The following is a 15,901-nucleotide window of genomic DNA, read 5'->3' as shown; positions in this document are numbered from 1 at the left end:
CCGTAAAGTCTCAAGCACAGGCGCAGAGCCCGGCGGCAGGAGCGCGGCGCCCGCGCCACCGCCTGCTCAGGGGAAGGATTGCCCTACTAGTGTGGGCACGCGGCCCCCTCCCTTGCGCGCTGCCCACGCCCAGCCAAGCCTGCCACCCTGTCCCCCATGAGCAGCTTGCTCAGGTGGTAGATTTTAACCCGACTCTGCGTGTGAGAGAGCACCCCGCCTTCCCACCTCTCTCCACCCCATCCTGGTACCTGAGGGCGCTTAGGGTGAACTGGGAAGACATTTCTGAGTGAGGCAGTGGATGAGGCCCGGGTGTCCTTGTGGCAGCTCCGTCCTGGGCCCATAATGAAGATGGCTTTTGAGCCCACAAAGGACAATAAATTATTACTTTGCACTCAATAAATGCCAAGGCTCCAGGCAGCTGCAGCAGCAGCAAACTGTGCTCACAGAAAAGCTTAATTATCCTGATATTATAGTTAAAAGCCAGTGGCACTTGTGTCCTGGGGAGACATTCTCCAATTGGCAGGAGGCAACCTGGGCCAAGTGGTGGGGAACCGAAGGTGGTACGCTAGGTCCTCAGGCAACCTGGATGTCCAGGATCCTGCTTTGTCCCCTCTGTGGGACCAGATCAGCCACATGAACAGCTAGAGCCTTCGGCCCAGATCCTTTGCACACTGCTCAGGTTCCAGGAGCTGGTAGAGAAGATAGGGGAAGGGCTCTAGGAATTAAAAAAAATAATAATAATGTGCTTATTTTTATATTTTGTGATAGACCTTAATTTTTAATTTTGAGATGAAGTACCACTAAGTCACTAAATTCCCTAGGTTGGGTTTAAAGTTCTGTTTTGTTTTTCAGTACTAGGGATCAGACTCACAACCTAAGGCTTGCCAGGCAGGCGCTTGTGCTGCTGAGCTAAACCCTTAGCTCTGGGCTTGAATTTTTTTTTTTTTTTTTGTCTTTTTCCTTTTTATCGGTACCAGGGATCAAACTCACGACTTCCTGCTTACAAGGCAGGCGCTTTATGCTGCTGAGCTAAATCCCCAGGCCCCTGGGCTTGAATTTTTAATCCTCCTGCCTGCCTCAGCTTCCCAGTATTCTGGGACTACTGGTGTGTGCCAGGCTTTATAATCATCATCATCATCATCATCATCATCATCCTTGAGGATTGAACCTAGGGCCTCACACTGGTAAGCTGCACCCCCAGTTCACTAGGACTATTTTAGATGGAGACTTGTAGGAGGCCCAAAGGAGGAGCCAAAAAAGCTGTACCATTTGATGACATGGAAAAATAAGCTTCCAGGGCTGTGCTTGGGCTCAGGAGTGCGTCTCAGGACAGTAAAGGGACCAGTGAGAGTGTATCATCCTTGAGGCTGCCATTTAGATGCAGGAGTCCATGGCTGGGCTCATGTGTAGGGGTTCAGTGGGGTTCAGTCACATAACCTTGTGACTGATGTTATATAAAGGAGATGAAGACTGACCTTGGCTCCTGAGAAGGCAGTTCTGATCTTAGTTTTGACCCAGAACCCAGCCACTGCCCACTGCTTTTCCAGTGTTTTTCATCCTAAAAGCTGGTGGCAAAACTTATGCTCTTAAGTCTCCCTCCTCAGAGAGTTTTTGTTTGTTTTGTTTTGTTTTCCAGAGTCTTTTAGTCTTTCTGTCCTCACAATCTTCCAGCTCTGCTTCAGGGATTCTTTCCAGATTCTCTTGAGGGCTCTAGAGAGCAGTCTTGCTGTAAGACACCCAGGCAGCAGGCAGGTGGCGTGTGGAATTAGCCTAGGGAGATGCTGGGAGAAGGTTTTTGGACAGTTGTTTTGAGAAGCTGAGGAAAAAGAGCAGTAGCAGAAGGATGGCAGGAAGGGGGAGGTGTTGATGAAAGGACCAGAGGTGAGGAGAGAAAGCCAAGAAAGAAGGCACAGAGGAGAGGAAGAACCAGAATGGAATGGAGAACTAGGCCCAGAAACAGAAATTTAGGCCAATGCCACGGGATTCCTGCTTGAAGGTATTTCTGAGCTCCTTCCACATCCCTGGGTCCCTCAGGACGAGGCAACTTGGAGAAGGGTGACCATGACCCAGGGACAGTGAACACTGCATGCCAAGAGAAATCCTGACAATTTGGAGGTGGCACGGATTCATTTGACACTCCTGCAGCCGGGCTCTTGCTGGGCAGGACGCTGTCTGGAAGAAGGAGCGTGATAGGAGCCATCTATAACTTTCCCCATCATCTTCCCTGCTGCTTGCAATCACCTTGGCATTCAGGAAGGGGGTCCACTGGAGACCTCAAGCCCCATAAGACAGCATTCGGCCCTGAGCTTAAAGAATAGTCTTGCACTGCATATGGGAATAATTATGCCCCGGGGCTCTCCCTCCTCCCTAAATACGCTTCATGAGTCTTCTATGTGATGGGCTGCCAGTGAGATTGAGGCAGAGCCTGGGCCGACTCTGCAAGCAGTAGACTTTTTGCTATGCACCACTTTTCTCATACCCTCCAAGGGGTCCACTCTTCCTAGATCTTGGCATCACCCACAAATTGAGCACAATAAAATGTACAAAGGGACATTCAGCTATATATAGGGCTGACAGGCTTATAGTGTACTAAATTCATATATATGTTACATCTGAAAGTGGCACCTGGGGAACTGAAAAATTCCTCCATACTGGTGTCATTTCTCTAGTTCTCTTTGTGTCTCTTTGGGGACCCTGGGTCCCCTGTACATGTAATTGCTAAGTTTCTGTCTTCTCTTCTCTGCTAGTTGTACAGTCTGTGAAGTCATGGACTAAGTTGGTCTTGTCTACCCCCAACCTAGCCCAGTGACAAGCACATAGCAGATGCTCAATAAATGTCTGTGACTACATATAGGTGTAAAGACTGTCTAAAGTCCAAGGGAGATCACTGTAAGTGAGGTAATGGAGAAGGGGGCACTTGCTTCATGTCATGAAAGCTGCTGTTGCTGGATTGGGATTGACAGGGAAGAAGGGGTGTTTTAATCCCAGTACCCCTTGCAGTCCCTGCCTAGACCATGTCAGAACTCCTGTCCACATCCCTGCCGAAGCAACATCACTTGCTACTCCCAAACGGCCCACCGCCTTGTACACTGATGGCTTATTCTGAAGTCTCTGCAAGGGTAACACTTGCTTTCTGAGACAGAAGAGGAGACAGCTTGCAAACAAGAGCTATAGTTTTTTATTTTTGGTGGTACTAGGGATTGACTACATCCCCAGTCATCTTTTTTTTTTCCTTTGGTAGTAAGGATGGAACCCAGAACTTTCACAGTAAATTACATCCACAGTGATTTTTTGGTACTGTGAGTTGAACTCAGGACCTTGAGCTTGCCAGGCAGGTGCTGTGATGCTGTACTATATCTCCAGCCTTCATAGCGCTCTTTATATTTTTAAATTTTGAGAGAAACTTCTGCCAAATTCCTAAATTGCCAGACTGTGCTTGAACCTGCAGTCCTCCTGCCTCAGCCTCCTAGATTATGCAGCCCTATGCCTAGGAAGAGCGGTATCTTCTGTGGAGTAAAAGGGGTTTCTGAGAAGCAGGGGGGCTGCTGCCTCACTTCAGAGACTGCAGGGGCACAGAGTTGTCTGCTCACCTCAACCCAATTCTCAGAGTGGGCTAACAACCTTGTAGCACTGGAACAGTCTGGCTTCCTGGATTACCTAAAAGTAATCCTTGCAATTGAGACAGAGGAGACTGATAAACAGAGTCCTAGATTCTGAGCATTTCCTCCCACTCTAGGAGTGGGACCAGCTCAGCTGTAGCAAGAGCCCAGGGTGGATGGAAACTGCAGTAGAAAGTGGATTGATGTGAGCTACTTTCCCATCTCAGAGGCCTCCAGCCTGCCCACCACCCCCAGCGGAGGCCTTTGATCCTCCACAGCTCCATAAATGTTTAATGCTACTGGCTGGGCAGAAAGAGGCAGGTGCTGGAACAGGCAGACTGGGGATAGGGCTTGAGATCCACGATGTTGGCTAGATTGTTTTCATGTAGTAGTCCTGGAATAGGTAGGTGGAGACCCTCCCCATCCATGTCGAGGGAGAAAAGTCCCAGGGCTCAAGTTTGTGGCATTAATAAAACTCTCTGAAAACCACGAAGGGACTGAAAATAAGACGAATAATCAATTGCAGAAGCCCAAATCCTGATTTGATTGAAGGATAAAGATGGAAAGTTAAATGACAATCAAATGCAAATACAGCTCAACAAACACCACAGCAATTACCAGGCTCAGGAACCACATGGTGCTTGCAGGCAGCAGGGCTTGGTAATTTGGAATCCTGGGCCTGTGCGGAGGTGACCGGTTGTGGAGCTATTTTAATGGACAGTTAAATAGATGCAAAAACCCCTGCATCTACTTTGCATACATTGCGGATGAAGGGAGAACCAGTGTCCAGGGAGGCTGTACTGCCTCCGAGGCTCCCTCTGTATCATGTCAGAATGGAAGGGGCCCTGAGTGCTTGGGAGGTGAGGTCAGAGTGAGCAGCAGAGCAGAGAGCTGGTGTCATTGGATTTTTCTTGCTGGCCGGTGTTGAAGGTGCGTGGGTTGTAGTTTATGGGAGTCTGTGGGGTCCTCCATAAAGGGCTCAATACACTGGCCTTCCACAACAGCCCAAAGGCTCTGGGAAGAGTGGCCTTCTCCTCTAGATTTGCATAATGCCTTGCATCTCATTTGAATGCTATTAATTTGGTATCAGGCTAGGTTGGCACCGTGGAGGAAAGAGAACAGCTGGCCTTCTCCCTCTCCTCTGGACCCCAAGGCTTACTCTGAGCGTGACCCTCCCCAACTTGGAGGGCATAAGGCCTCTATGTTCCTTGGTGCTTGGAGAGTGGCTTAGTGAAGTCAGTTCCTAAAAGAACTGGCTGCCTGGGCATTGTGGGCACTTGCAGAATTATGTGGAAGGAAGAAGAAGAAAGGGTCTTCCAAGGGCACCCTTGACAGACCAGACGCACCATGGGAACCTTTCTGGGAGCCTTCATCTCCCTGAGCAATCAAGGCAGCTTGGCTTGGAAAGAGTCCAAAGATAACAACCAGAAGAGGGAGGGAACAGAGACAGGTGATAATCCCAGAGAAATATAGAGAGCTCTAGAAATAAAATCTTCTGAACTCAATAGTTCTCTGCGCTTGAACTTATATAAAATACATCTGTCTAGAGGCCTTAGGTTTATGGTGCCACTCTGGAGCTAAGAACTCAGCCAGTAACCAGGTTGATGGCCACGTGATGAGTAGGTGATCAGGTAGAGTGAGCTTCTGTGGGCTGCCCCTGGTAGGGGGACAGCAAGGGGCCACAGAGATGGGGCTGGGCTGGGGGACTGAGGCTCACCCCATCCCTCAAACATGTCCGGGTTCTTTTCTGTGTGAAGTCGGCTAGGCTTACCCCCAAACCTATCCTGTCACCTCCCTACTTTCTTGCCTAGATGGGCCAACCTGGAACCTAACTTGGAACCTTGGACAACGGACCATAGAGTATTTAATCATGCAACACACAGGAAGGAGGTACCATGGGCCAAAAACTTTTGTTCTTTTGTTGGGGAGAGGCCTTTCACCTTACAGAATCCTAGGGCCAGCTCTACTCAACTCAGTGGACTAGGCTAAGATGGGGCAGGAGGTGTGGACAAACATCCCAACCGGGTGCTCACCCCAAGTCAAGCTGGAAAAAGAATGCTCTCCCTTTTTATGCCTGATACAAGACTAGGGCATTACTTTGAAAAATGTGAGAGCATAACTGTTTTCCCTTTTGAGCATAAGACAGGGACTCGTAGCTGCTTCACATTTTATAGAAGGTAAAAAGATTACCATATTCATTTTAAAACAAATTCACAATACTCCTGTATGTTTCTCATCTTAAAGGCAATCCCTGAGGTCAATGTTTTTTTTTTTTTTTCTGAACTTCAAAAATAACAAAACTACCATTTATTATTTGCTATTGCTGGAACATTAAGCCAGGGAATTTAACTGCCATTCTACAATAATCCTGTAAGTTTGACACAGTACTATTTATTGTCCCCATTACACAGATGAGGACACTGAGGCTTCGGGAGGCTTCAGACCAGTGAACCTTTGCAGGAAAAGATGGTAGAGGGATCTGAGTTGTCTGGGACTTCCAGGGGTTTCCTGTAGGAAGCTTGTGTCTCCCTGCAGTGTCTGGAGTGTGGGCTGCTTGGAGGATTAAGGAGGGTTGGTTACTTATTAATTCACTCATCTGACAGATATTTAATAAGTACCCAGTTTGAATCCCTAGCTCAAAGGTGAGTGAAAACACAACCTGTTTCTGCTCACACAGAGGTCATAGTCTAGCTCTGAGACCTACACAGGACCACCTGACTGAATGTGAAGTGGTGAGGTGCCTTCTGGAGATGCCCACATGGGAATTTGAGGCTTCCCTGAGGAGGTGGTGATTGAGTAAAAAATTAAAGGATGAGTGGGCTGGAAATGTAGCTCAGTGACACAGCGTCTGCCTGGCAAGTGCACGGGCCTGAGTTTGAGTCTCCTTACCAAAAGAAAACAGGAAGTGACGTGAAGACCTAGCCAGAGGGGTGGAAAGTGCCTACCTCCATGAAGGTGGGGCGTGACACATAGGTTCGTCATCTGCCCATCTCTTCACTCATCTTGTTTTGTTTTGTTTTAATTTTTAGAGAGAGAGGAAGAAACAGGTTCCCACTAAGTTACCCAAACTGCCCTCAAACTCTCCACCCTCCTGCCTCAGCCTCAGGAATAGCAGGGATTAATGGTGGGTGCCACTGTGCTTGGCTCCTTCACTTAACCCATACCCAAGCACCTACCACCTACCCAATTCCTTCATCACCCTCCCACTCTGTCTATCAAATGAGGGAACATTTATTGAGCATTTTGTGTGTGCCAGGACCTCAGCTGGCTCCTGGAGCAGCCAGACTGAGGAGGGGAAACATACAGGCTGTCTCTACCGGGAGCTGAGCTCCCCATTGGTCCATGTTTCCTAAGGTAAAGATGCACTGGCTCCTTCTAGGCAGATCTTCAGCTACAAGAATCCTCCCGCCACTTAATCCTATTCCTTTCCCACTTCTTACAGCTTCAAAGTGGTGCAGTTGTTTCTGCTGTTGCTTTTCACTGATTCTCCCTTTGGGTCTCCAAGGCATCCTGGTCTCTGGAGAGCCCAGGCAAACTGACAGGGGCACTTGGCCTTGAGACTGTCAGGATCTCTCAGGAGCTGGCTGCAGACTTGCTTCTAGCCACCTCGACTTCTGGGCAGCAAAACAAGACAAAAATCCAGTGTGGCTCTCAATTCTAGCTGTGCATTCCCTCCCCCACCCTCCAGTCCTCCTTGAACTATTTGTCCTCTGCTTTGTGACATCACAATGGTCTCTATGGCAACTGACTGTGAGGTCACTGGTCCTTAAAGCCATAGAATCTGCTGGTCCACACAATGGCCTGGAGGAGAGGAGGAGGATATAAAACCGGGGCCCAAGATAGAAACTACTCTGAATGGGGGAGGCCTCAGGCATTAAGACTCTCGGAGGGAAGAGGATTCCACTTCTCTGTCCATCTGCAATGAGGCCACGCTGGTGATTTGCAAGAGTAAGCCCTGCTAGAGAGGGAGCCTGCTCATCAAGAGACCAAAGGAAGGGGCTGGGGATTTAGCTCAGCGGCATAAGCACCTACCTTGCAAGCAGGCAGTCGTGAGTTCGATCCCTGGTACCGATAAAAAGGAAAAAGACTAAAAAAAAAAAATGTACATGTACAGAGGAAGGTGGCAGCTGTGCTTGTCTGAAGCGGGGCTGTTTCTGCACAAGTCATGTGGTTTCTTCTGCAAGTGTAGGTTGATCTTCGAGGTGCCCAGGCCTGGAGAGTGAGGAACTCCTAAGCCGGGGCCATAGCAGCCGCCCTGGGAAGGGTTACTGCTGCCTTTCTGGACCTCCCCAGTGTGGATGCTCAGTCCTGCTGTCCAGCTTATACTGGCCTCAGGGGCTGGGTATTGCTGCCATCAGGGCCAGCCATGTCTGTCTCACCTACGAAGCCCTGGCCAGCGCCTCACATGGCAGAGACACAGTGACACTTAAAATGAACTGAAGTAGGTGACGTTCCATACACAAGTTAACATGTCTTCTGCACATGTCTTGGCCCAGGCTCTCTGAGCACACTGCATATAACTGATTCTCACAACCTTCAAAGTAGCTATTAACTATTTTTAAAAATAAACGGGAGCCCAGGATATAGCTTAGTAGCACAGTGCCTGCTTGGCAAGAGTAAGGTCCTGAGTTCGATTCCCAGTACTCAAAAAAACAAAAACAAAAAACCCAGCAGAGTAATTTACCTGAGGTTACACAGGTGGTAAGCAGTGACGGAGCTGAGATTTGAACCAAGCCTACTTGGCTCTAACCTACACTTTTAACTCCTACATTACCCACACTAGTTCATGGTCCTGTCCATCTATTTCATCATACTGGCCAGAACCAACTCTCCCTATGGCCCTCCCACCTTTTCTTCCGCTCTGTTCTTTCTAGCTAAGCCTGGGCCCAATGCAGCCCAAAGGATGTGAATTCTCCCCCATGCGCCTCAGCCGTCTGCTTTACCCTTTGCTAAAATAATACTGTGACTGCCACCACCACAGCCAAAGCCGTCACCGGATCCCTTGCTTATTTCAAGTCCTTCTAAAGCTTGTTGAGTTCTTAACTTATTAAAGATAAGCACATGGAAATAGGGAGCAAATCTCTTTATTTATGACATAATCTCCAGCCCAGAAAAGCGGCATGAACAGTGTTGCCTATATTAGGGAACCAATAGGAAAAAAATCAATTAGATCCGCCAGAGCATTTCACTGTTAACTTTCTTCTGATGTTTGTCTCAAGGCTGGCTGTGGGGGTCTCCACCAGCAGCTGTGCTGGAGGAGCAGCAGAGCTTCCTTTGCAGGAATCAAGGCGGGAGGATATATGGAAGGCTGAGCAGGTGAGGCTCCTGACACACAAGGAGTCTGTCTGTCTGTCTGTGGTGCCCTTGCCCACCATCTAGACTGTAGCCAGAAAGTTCTTCTGTTGATTGGGTCTGCTTGTTTCTTACTGGTGTCATTGGACAGTGGTGGTGGTGGGGAGTTATCTGATTACTCTCTGCTTCTTGCAGATTTGAATCCCCAGTTTGACTGACCATTTTTCTACTGGATTCATTGAGGACAGGGATCCCCTTCTTCCTGCCGGAACAATGCTCTCTGCAGGGGCTCTTGTTGACTGATGTTTAATGGAATGTTCTGCCTCAGACCATCAGCCACCCCCAATGTCCCCATGTCCATCTGCTGGCTTCTACGTGCAACTCCCAAGCTGTCTCCCAGAGACAGGGCTCACCTTTACCTCTGACCACCTCCCGTGAGAACCCCTAGCTCGCTCGATAATTCCAGATATCTTCTCCTCAAAGGCAGGGGACCATGGTGTGTTAACTAGCTTTTCCTAGTCAGCATGTAGCAGGTGCTCAATAAATATTCACTGAATCAATAATTGATTCATTGAGTCAATCCACTGGGTGAATTCTCACTTTATACCAAGGATGAGCAGGTTAGATATTATCTGAAATAGAATCCTGCTGTTCCTCCCTTAAACCAGAAGGTAGCCCAGAAAAACCTTCCAATTTTATTTTGTTCAATCTTGCTTTTTAGCTAGAAGTGGCAGCTCTGAGAAATAAGTGTTATAATTCCTACTTTACAGAGGAGGAAACAGACTCAGAGAAGAGATGAAACTTGTCTAGGCTTCTGTATGAGTCAGATGTTCTATGTCCATCCACGTTTAGTCATGGGAACATCTAACCCTAACCTTTTTCTATTCCAGCAGCACTGTCCCTTCTCAGTCTCATGGAAGAGGAGGTCAGAATCACACTCTCCGTGCAAACTACTTTCCGAGCAGGATCGGCCACCAGCTTCTTGCACGTTGTTGGCTCAAAATGAATATTAAACATCAAACCTCACAGAGGCCAGCCCTGCAGGGCAGGAAATGAACCAGGCCTCCTCATGCCTGTTCATTATTATAATTAATATTGAGCCAGGGTTGGTGGTGACCTCGCCCTCACTAGGTATTTGGGCTATTTTAGAAGCTTATTCAGATCAATGACAGACAGCTCCAAATAGATAAACTCCTCGCCATCCAGACGAATCAATTGCAACACTGCCGTCACAACAAGCCCAAGAAATCAATCTGATTTCAGGCGACATGGTAACTCAGCGCTGGGCAAGCTGGTTTTAATTTCCGTGTGGCCGAGACCCAGCTTCCTGTGTTCACTGGAGTCCCCTTTTTTTCCCAGCTGGAGCTTCATGCCTAGGTGCCCAGAGTCTTGGGAAGGCTGAGGCCAAGAGGGCAGCTGCATAGAGGGCAGGGTGACCCAGAGGCAGTGCGACTTTGAGGAAGGCCCTTAAACCCCCAGACCCAGAAGGAGCTGACTCAGGTCCACTGCTGGGATCCTTGTTTTGCTGGCTTCAGCTCTGATTTTCTGCTTTCCTCTGCAAAATCCAAGCCTGGAGGCCCTTCTGGGCTGCTTCCCAAATCAGAGAGCTTCAGAGGTAGGCTGCTACCTCAGGTACTAGCACAACTGCCCTTCTGGTACTTGGAGACAAGTGTGTCTACCAGGGCAGAAAAGAAAAACACCTCGCCATGACAGACTCTATTAGGTGTTTACTTTGTACATAGGCTCTGTGCTAAGTACTTTACACCACCTTCTTTTTAACCCCCACAACAGCCAAAGGAGATGCTTTCTTGGGGGGAAGAGGATACTGGGACACAAACTCAGGACCTCACACTTGCCAGGTAGGTGCTGTACCACTGAGCTAAATCCCCAGCCCCCAAGGAGATACTTTAGGTAATAATTATCCACCTTTTGCTGGGGAGGAAACCAAAGCTCAGAGAAGTTGAGTAACTTGTCCTGAATCACAAAGCTTGTTGAGTGCAAGAGCCTAGATGTGAGCCCATGCTGGTCAGAGTCCTATATCTAAGCTTCAAGCCCCGTACTCTGCTACAGATGACATCGGAGGTGCCCTCAGCCTCCACTTGCTGGATCAATGAAGCCAGTGCTTTTCTTCCAGGCTGCCAGGAAGGCAAAGCTCTTCTTATGAATTCTCATAATCAGCAATTATTCCTTTGAACTTTCACCTCACTGCTGCAGTACTGAGCTGACAGTGTTGAGGAGGTAAGAGGGTCAGGAGGCTGAGCCAGCTTCCTCCCTGCTTTCCAGCTCGGCATCACCAGGGGGCCACTGCTGTATCCACACAGTGAGGAGTGGGGGTTGGAACAGGCTGCAGAGTGTTGGGAGGTGTGGCTTTGGAGTCAGCCAATCTGAGTCCAAATTGTGGCCCCAGCCCTTATTAGTTGAATAATCCTAAGCAAATGTCTTAAACTCTTGGGACTTCTCTTATCCTGCTCATCTGATGGGAACAGTATTATCCAAACCACAGGTTGCTAGGTTTCAAATGAACATACAGTAGGTTGGATGTCTGGCAAAGAGTATATATATTGGAGATCAAACGACCGCTTGCTTGCAAGGCAGGCGCTTTGCTGAGCTAAATCCCCAGCCCCTGTACTGGAGATCTTTCAGCTCTCTCGCCTCTGCTTTTTCTGTGAGCCCATGCCTTGAGCACCCAGTTCCAAATGGCCAAGGCCAGGGCTTTATGTATATGTTTTGGCTAGGTAACTCTTTCATAGGGTACACCTTGTGAGGAAGGAAAGTGGAGGGGAATTGGTCAGATGGTGACTGGGCAGAAAAACCACCTTCCCTGCCCCCCACTCTCAGCTCCAGCCCTCAGGTACTTTCAGAGATGGACCCCAGGGATTTTCTGGCTCTAGTACAATCTCTTAGCCACCAGCCACCTCCAGCCTGCCCTGGATTTAGCACATGACAATTTAGATGCTAGCAGGTGTAGCTGCCTGTGGTCACAAGGAGGCTGCATGTCCATCTGTTCTGGAGTTGAGGGTGGGCATTCAGCTGGGGAAGCATAGATCTGGGGGCCAGAGGTCCTGGCTTATGAACTGGGGCTCTGTCCATCCTGGGGAGCACTCACGGGGCTGGGCTGGCCCTCATGGGAGGGAAATGCCTGCTGAGTAGGCTCGGCCTCCTGCCTCCTCTCTGTCTCCTCTCCAGAGGCTGCAGGGCCCTCTGGACACTGAAGTCAGCAGTGGAGAGTGACAGAATGTCACAGAACCAGCAAACGACAGATGCAGACTCAAACCCAGGTCAGTACGGCCTCAGGGTGCTGGAACAACCCTCATGTCTCTCCCTGATTCTGCAGAAAATTATCCATGGGTCCTTTAAACAAAGACAAATTCCAAATGAAGCAGGAGGGGATGGGATTAGCTCCTGGGAGGGACTTCCTGACTCATTATGCGTCTGGGGAGGTTATTAAGAGAGGCAGCCTGCTCTGGCTCTGGAGAGGTTTCTGCTGGGGTCTCAGTTGAGTTTCCATTTTCTAAAAGCTATAGAGAGACAAGTTGACCTCTGATGTGCGTGGCTTTGCCATTTGTGACACTTTTTGGAGCAGGTAATGTTTACACATGCTTCCAGAAAATAGGGGTGGGAAAGGTTGCTTGGTGACATCTCCCTGGAACCCCCTTGCCTCCCAGCGGCAAAGACTATTATCCTTCCCTCATCTAGACCTGGACAAGAAAATCCAGGCGCAGTCTTTCTCCTTCATCCTATTTTTAATACACAAGATGTAGCATTTCCTGCACACTCTCTGTTCCTTGCTTTTGTCACCTGACAATATATCTTGGAGATTACTCTGAATCAGTACATAAAGAGCTGCCTTCTCTTAGGTGCTTTTCTTTTTCTTTCTTTCTTTTTTTTTATGGTCACAGGTTTCTCAAGAGCTCAGAAGTAATCACATCTGGTTTGATTAGCTTCACATTTCCATTTACGACATCCCCGCCCAGAGAAGGCAGGAAACCTCTCCAAGGTCACCCAGCAAGGACTCCGGGACTCGCGCTGGCCTTGTCCCCCTCCTCTGCCTCCAGCTCCTGTCCCCAACCACCTCGACGCTGAGAGCTGCCCAGGCGCACAAAAGCGGCGGGGGACCGGGATGGGGGGGGGACTCTAATTGAAATGCTCTGGGCGCCGTTTGCTCGCTCTGCGAACCTGGCGGGGTTTGTGGGAGCCGGAGCGGGCGGGGCGGAGGGGCGAAGGGGCGGGCGGCGCCGGGCGCCCACGTGGGCAGGCAGGCCGAGCTGCTTTCCTGGGCAGCCAGTGCCGCGTGCTTCTCGTAATGAGCTCCCAGGGCCCGAGGTGAGCTTCCCCGGCTGCTCACACGGCAGCTGCATGGCACCAAAGAACACGGGGACTTTTTTTCTTCCGTGCCTGACAGCTCATTAGAAGAATTAATTTACTCCAGCGTTTGCAGTTTAAAGGACATTATTTACTGGTTAATTGTTGTTATTACAAAATGTTAAATATCATTATTTATTTCCCAGGCCTTGACAACTTCTCTGACAGGAATTTATTGGGTGAGGCTGGATCGCTATGGGGTCCCTGTGCAGGGCAGTGTTGGTTGGGGGGCTGCTCCTCGGCCTGGACTTCTGGGCAGGGTAGGCACTTGGTGGGGTAGCAGGACATGAGGGGATATATCTTGGCTCAATGGAGGACAAGCTGTCACTGTCCCCAGTCCACCCCATTTCTATCCACTGATGAGCGCCAGGGTGGGGAAAAGAAAAGGGGTGACCTGTATTTGCATAAAGCTGAAGTTTAGGGGTCAGGGTGGCAGTTGCCAGAGGTTCAGTGGCCAGAATGAGGCCAGGATCTTAGGTCCTTCCTCGAAAAGGTTATTTCCAACAGTGTAAGTCTTCAGGCCACTGCCCTGAATTCACAGGCTTTATGAAGCTGAGTGGTCAGCCCGGGCAAGGGTCACACAGTGGGCTCCCAGCTGTGCATGGCCTATGGATTTGACCTGACCCTGGGAGACTTCCCATAAAAATCCAGCTTTCTGGCTTCTCCGGATAATCAGGGACTCTTGCCACACTTGACCCACAGTCAAATGTCAAATGTCGGTCGTGCTGCAGTGCAGTGCCTCTGAATGTCGCATCCTCCACCTCTTGTTTCCCTCTCTATTATTTTTTTGGTTTTGTGGGCATTTAAGTTTTCAAGCCCAACTTGCTCTAAGGATCATACATATACGAAGAAACTGAGCCTACATAGGTCCCATCTCCAAGGCCTCGGACCGAAGCTCAGTCCATGTTTTAACCCCACTGTACCCCCCAGCCCCCCTCCACCTGTCTACTCACATCTCCTCTGGTCCAGCTTGGAGTGAGCTCTAGTCAGGAAGAAGAGGCAGCTCTATAAGTTGCATTCATTATTCATTTGGTAAATCATCTTGGAGGGCCTACTGTGTGCCATAAAATGATTTGGGCCCAAAATGTGCTTTCGATTTGGCCGGCGAAGCTGTACGTGACACAGGCACAGGGTTACAATGAAGAGAGATGGCAGAGGCAGAGGAGGATGTGACTGGCAGGGCGGGTTGGAGGGAGACTTCCCAGGGTTCTCTTCTCTCAGTATAGTTGATTGAAAATAGATGTCATCAGTGGATGGGGAGTAACTGTATCAGGTCTGAGAGCTCCCAGGTGGGAGCCTGTAAGATGTTCCAGCCCTGAGGACCCCTCTGTTCCTTGATGGACAGTCTTGTTGTCACCACACCTCACAACTAGTTTTGGGGCAAGGTGGAATGCCCTCGTTTGACAAGGCAGCAGCTCAGAGGCAGATGGCCACACTGGGTATACGGGGGAGATGGCTCTGGAAAGGAGAGACATTGCTGTCTGAGAGCATGGCCCAGCCCTGGGAAGTACAGATCTTGCAGACAGACTTCAAACAATGAATGACCCTTTAGACGAGGTCTTTGTTCCCTTCCTTTCCTCCCTGGGAGCCTGACAGCAGCAGGTAGCCTCAAGGAAAATTTGGAGAACCAAAGGAAGATGAAAAGTACTTTGAAAAAGTATGAAAACAGTCTCAGCAGAGCCATTATCGTTGCTGTGCCGTAAATTATTATAAGTTATTTCTGGCTGGCAGCCTGGTTTATTTTAGACCCTACTTCATTTCTTCCAGGTCAGAGATCCCAATTCCTGACCTGGCAAGACAGATATCACACTATTCGAGCAAATCCTGAGCAGATCAAAAACTATAAACGCAGCTTGAAGAATTTTACACATTCTCAGAATTTTAAGGCTTGCCATTCTTTGGAGGTCTTCTCACCAGCCCTCTCATTTTATTTTATCGCCATATTAAATTTTTAAAAATTTTTATTCATTTCTAGAATAGAGAGTACATGCCCAAGGTACAAAATCTAAAAGGCGCAGAAGAGCAAACAGTAAACGGCACTCCCAGTCCTCGGAGGAAGCTACTTGCTTCACTATATTTAAAAATATCATTGTTTTTCTGTCTTGTTCATGTAGCAAATACAATAACTCCTGCAGAAGAAAATAAAAATCATTTGCAGTTTGCTATTTAGAGCTGAATCCGGGCACATTGTGGTGTCTAATAGCCACTCTTTTCTCTTTGCAGGGACACATGCATCTATGGTTACCAACTTGCATAACCTGATTTTATTACTTGTTTACATTAAATATGGTTCTTCAAAAATAAAAAGCAAGAGGATACATATTGAATGAGTCTCAGTGGGTTCCTTGTGGGAGCGATAGGATTGAATTAGGCCTAAAGGGGAACTTTATTATTTGAAATTCTTTCAGAATGAAAATATATTTATATACCAGTTTTTTTTGATACTTTTTACAGAATCTAATTTCTATTTTTGTTGTTGTTGGGTTTTTTTTTCCCCTGTTTTGAGACAGGGTCTTGCTATGCAGTTCAGGCTGGCCTTAAGCTCACTTTGTAGCCCAGGCTGGCCTGGAACTCTCTGCAATTCTCCTGCTTCAGCCTCCAGAGTGCTGGGATTGCTGGTGGGTACCACCACTTCCGTTTTAGAATCT

At 48.6% G+C, this 15,901-nt stretch overlaps 1 long non-coding RNA gene across 2 annotated transcripts; it reads left to right on the top strand.

Annotated features, from left to right (window-relative positions):
• Positions 1 to 2,771: 2,771 nt before the first annotated feature.
• LOC134476505 (uncharacterized) lies at positions 2,772 to 15,573 on the top strand. 2 transcript variants are annotated; one of them, XR_010048220.1, is made up of 4 exons: positions 2,772 to 5,489; positions 8,819 to 11,129; positions 12,078 to 12,169; positions 12,791 to 15,573. It is a non-coding gene; the product is annotated as an uncharacterized LOC134476505 (long non-coding RNA). The 2 variants fall into 2 exon arrangements; XR_010048219.1 differs by having other exon boundaries at positions 4,601 to 11,129; positions 12,791 to 13,409.
• Positions 15,574 to 15,901: the final 328 nt, after the last annotated feature.

Source organism: Cavia porcellus, unplaced genomic scaffold, assembly GCF_034190915.1.
Source record: "Cavia porcellus strain 051 isolate PalLab524CR breed Dunkin Hartley unplaced genomic scaffold, mCavPor4.1 scaffold_6, whole genome shotgun sequence".
Taxonomy (NCBI): Eukaryota; Metazoa; Chordata; class Mammalia; order Rodentia; family Caviidae; genus Cavia; species Cavia porcellus.
The sequence above is the reverse complement of the archived record's forward strand: the minus strand, read 5'-3'. Positions and strand labels throughout refer to the sequence as shown.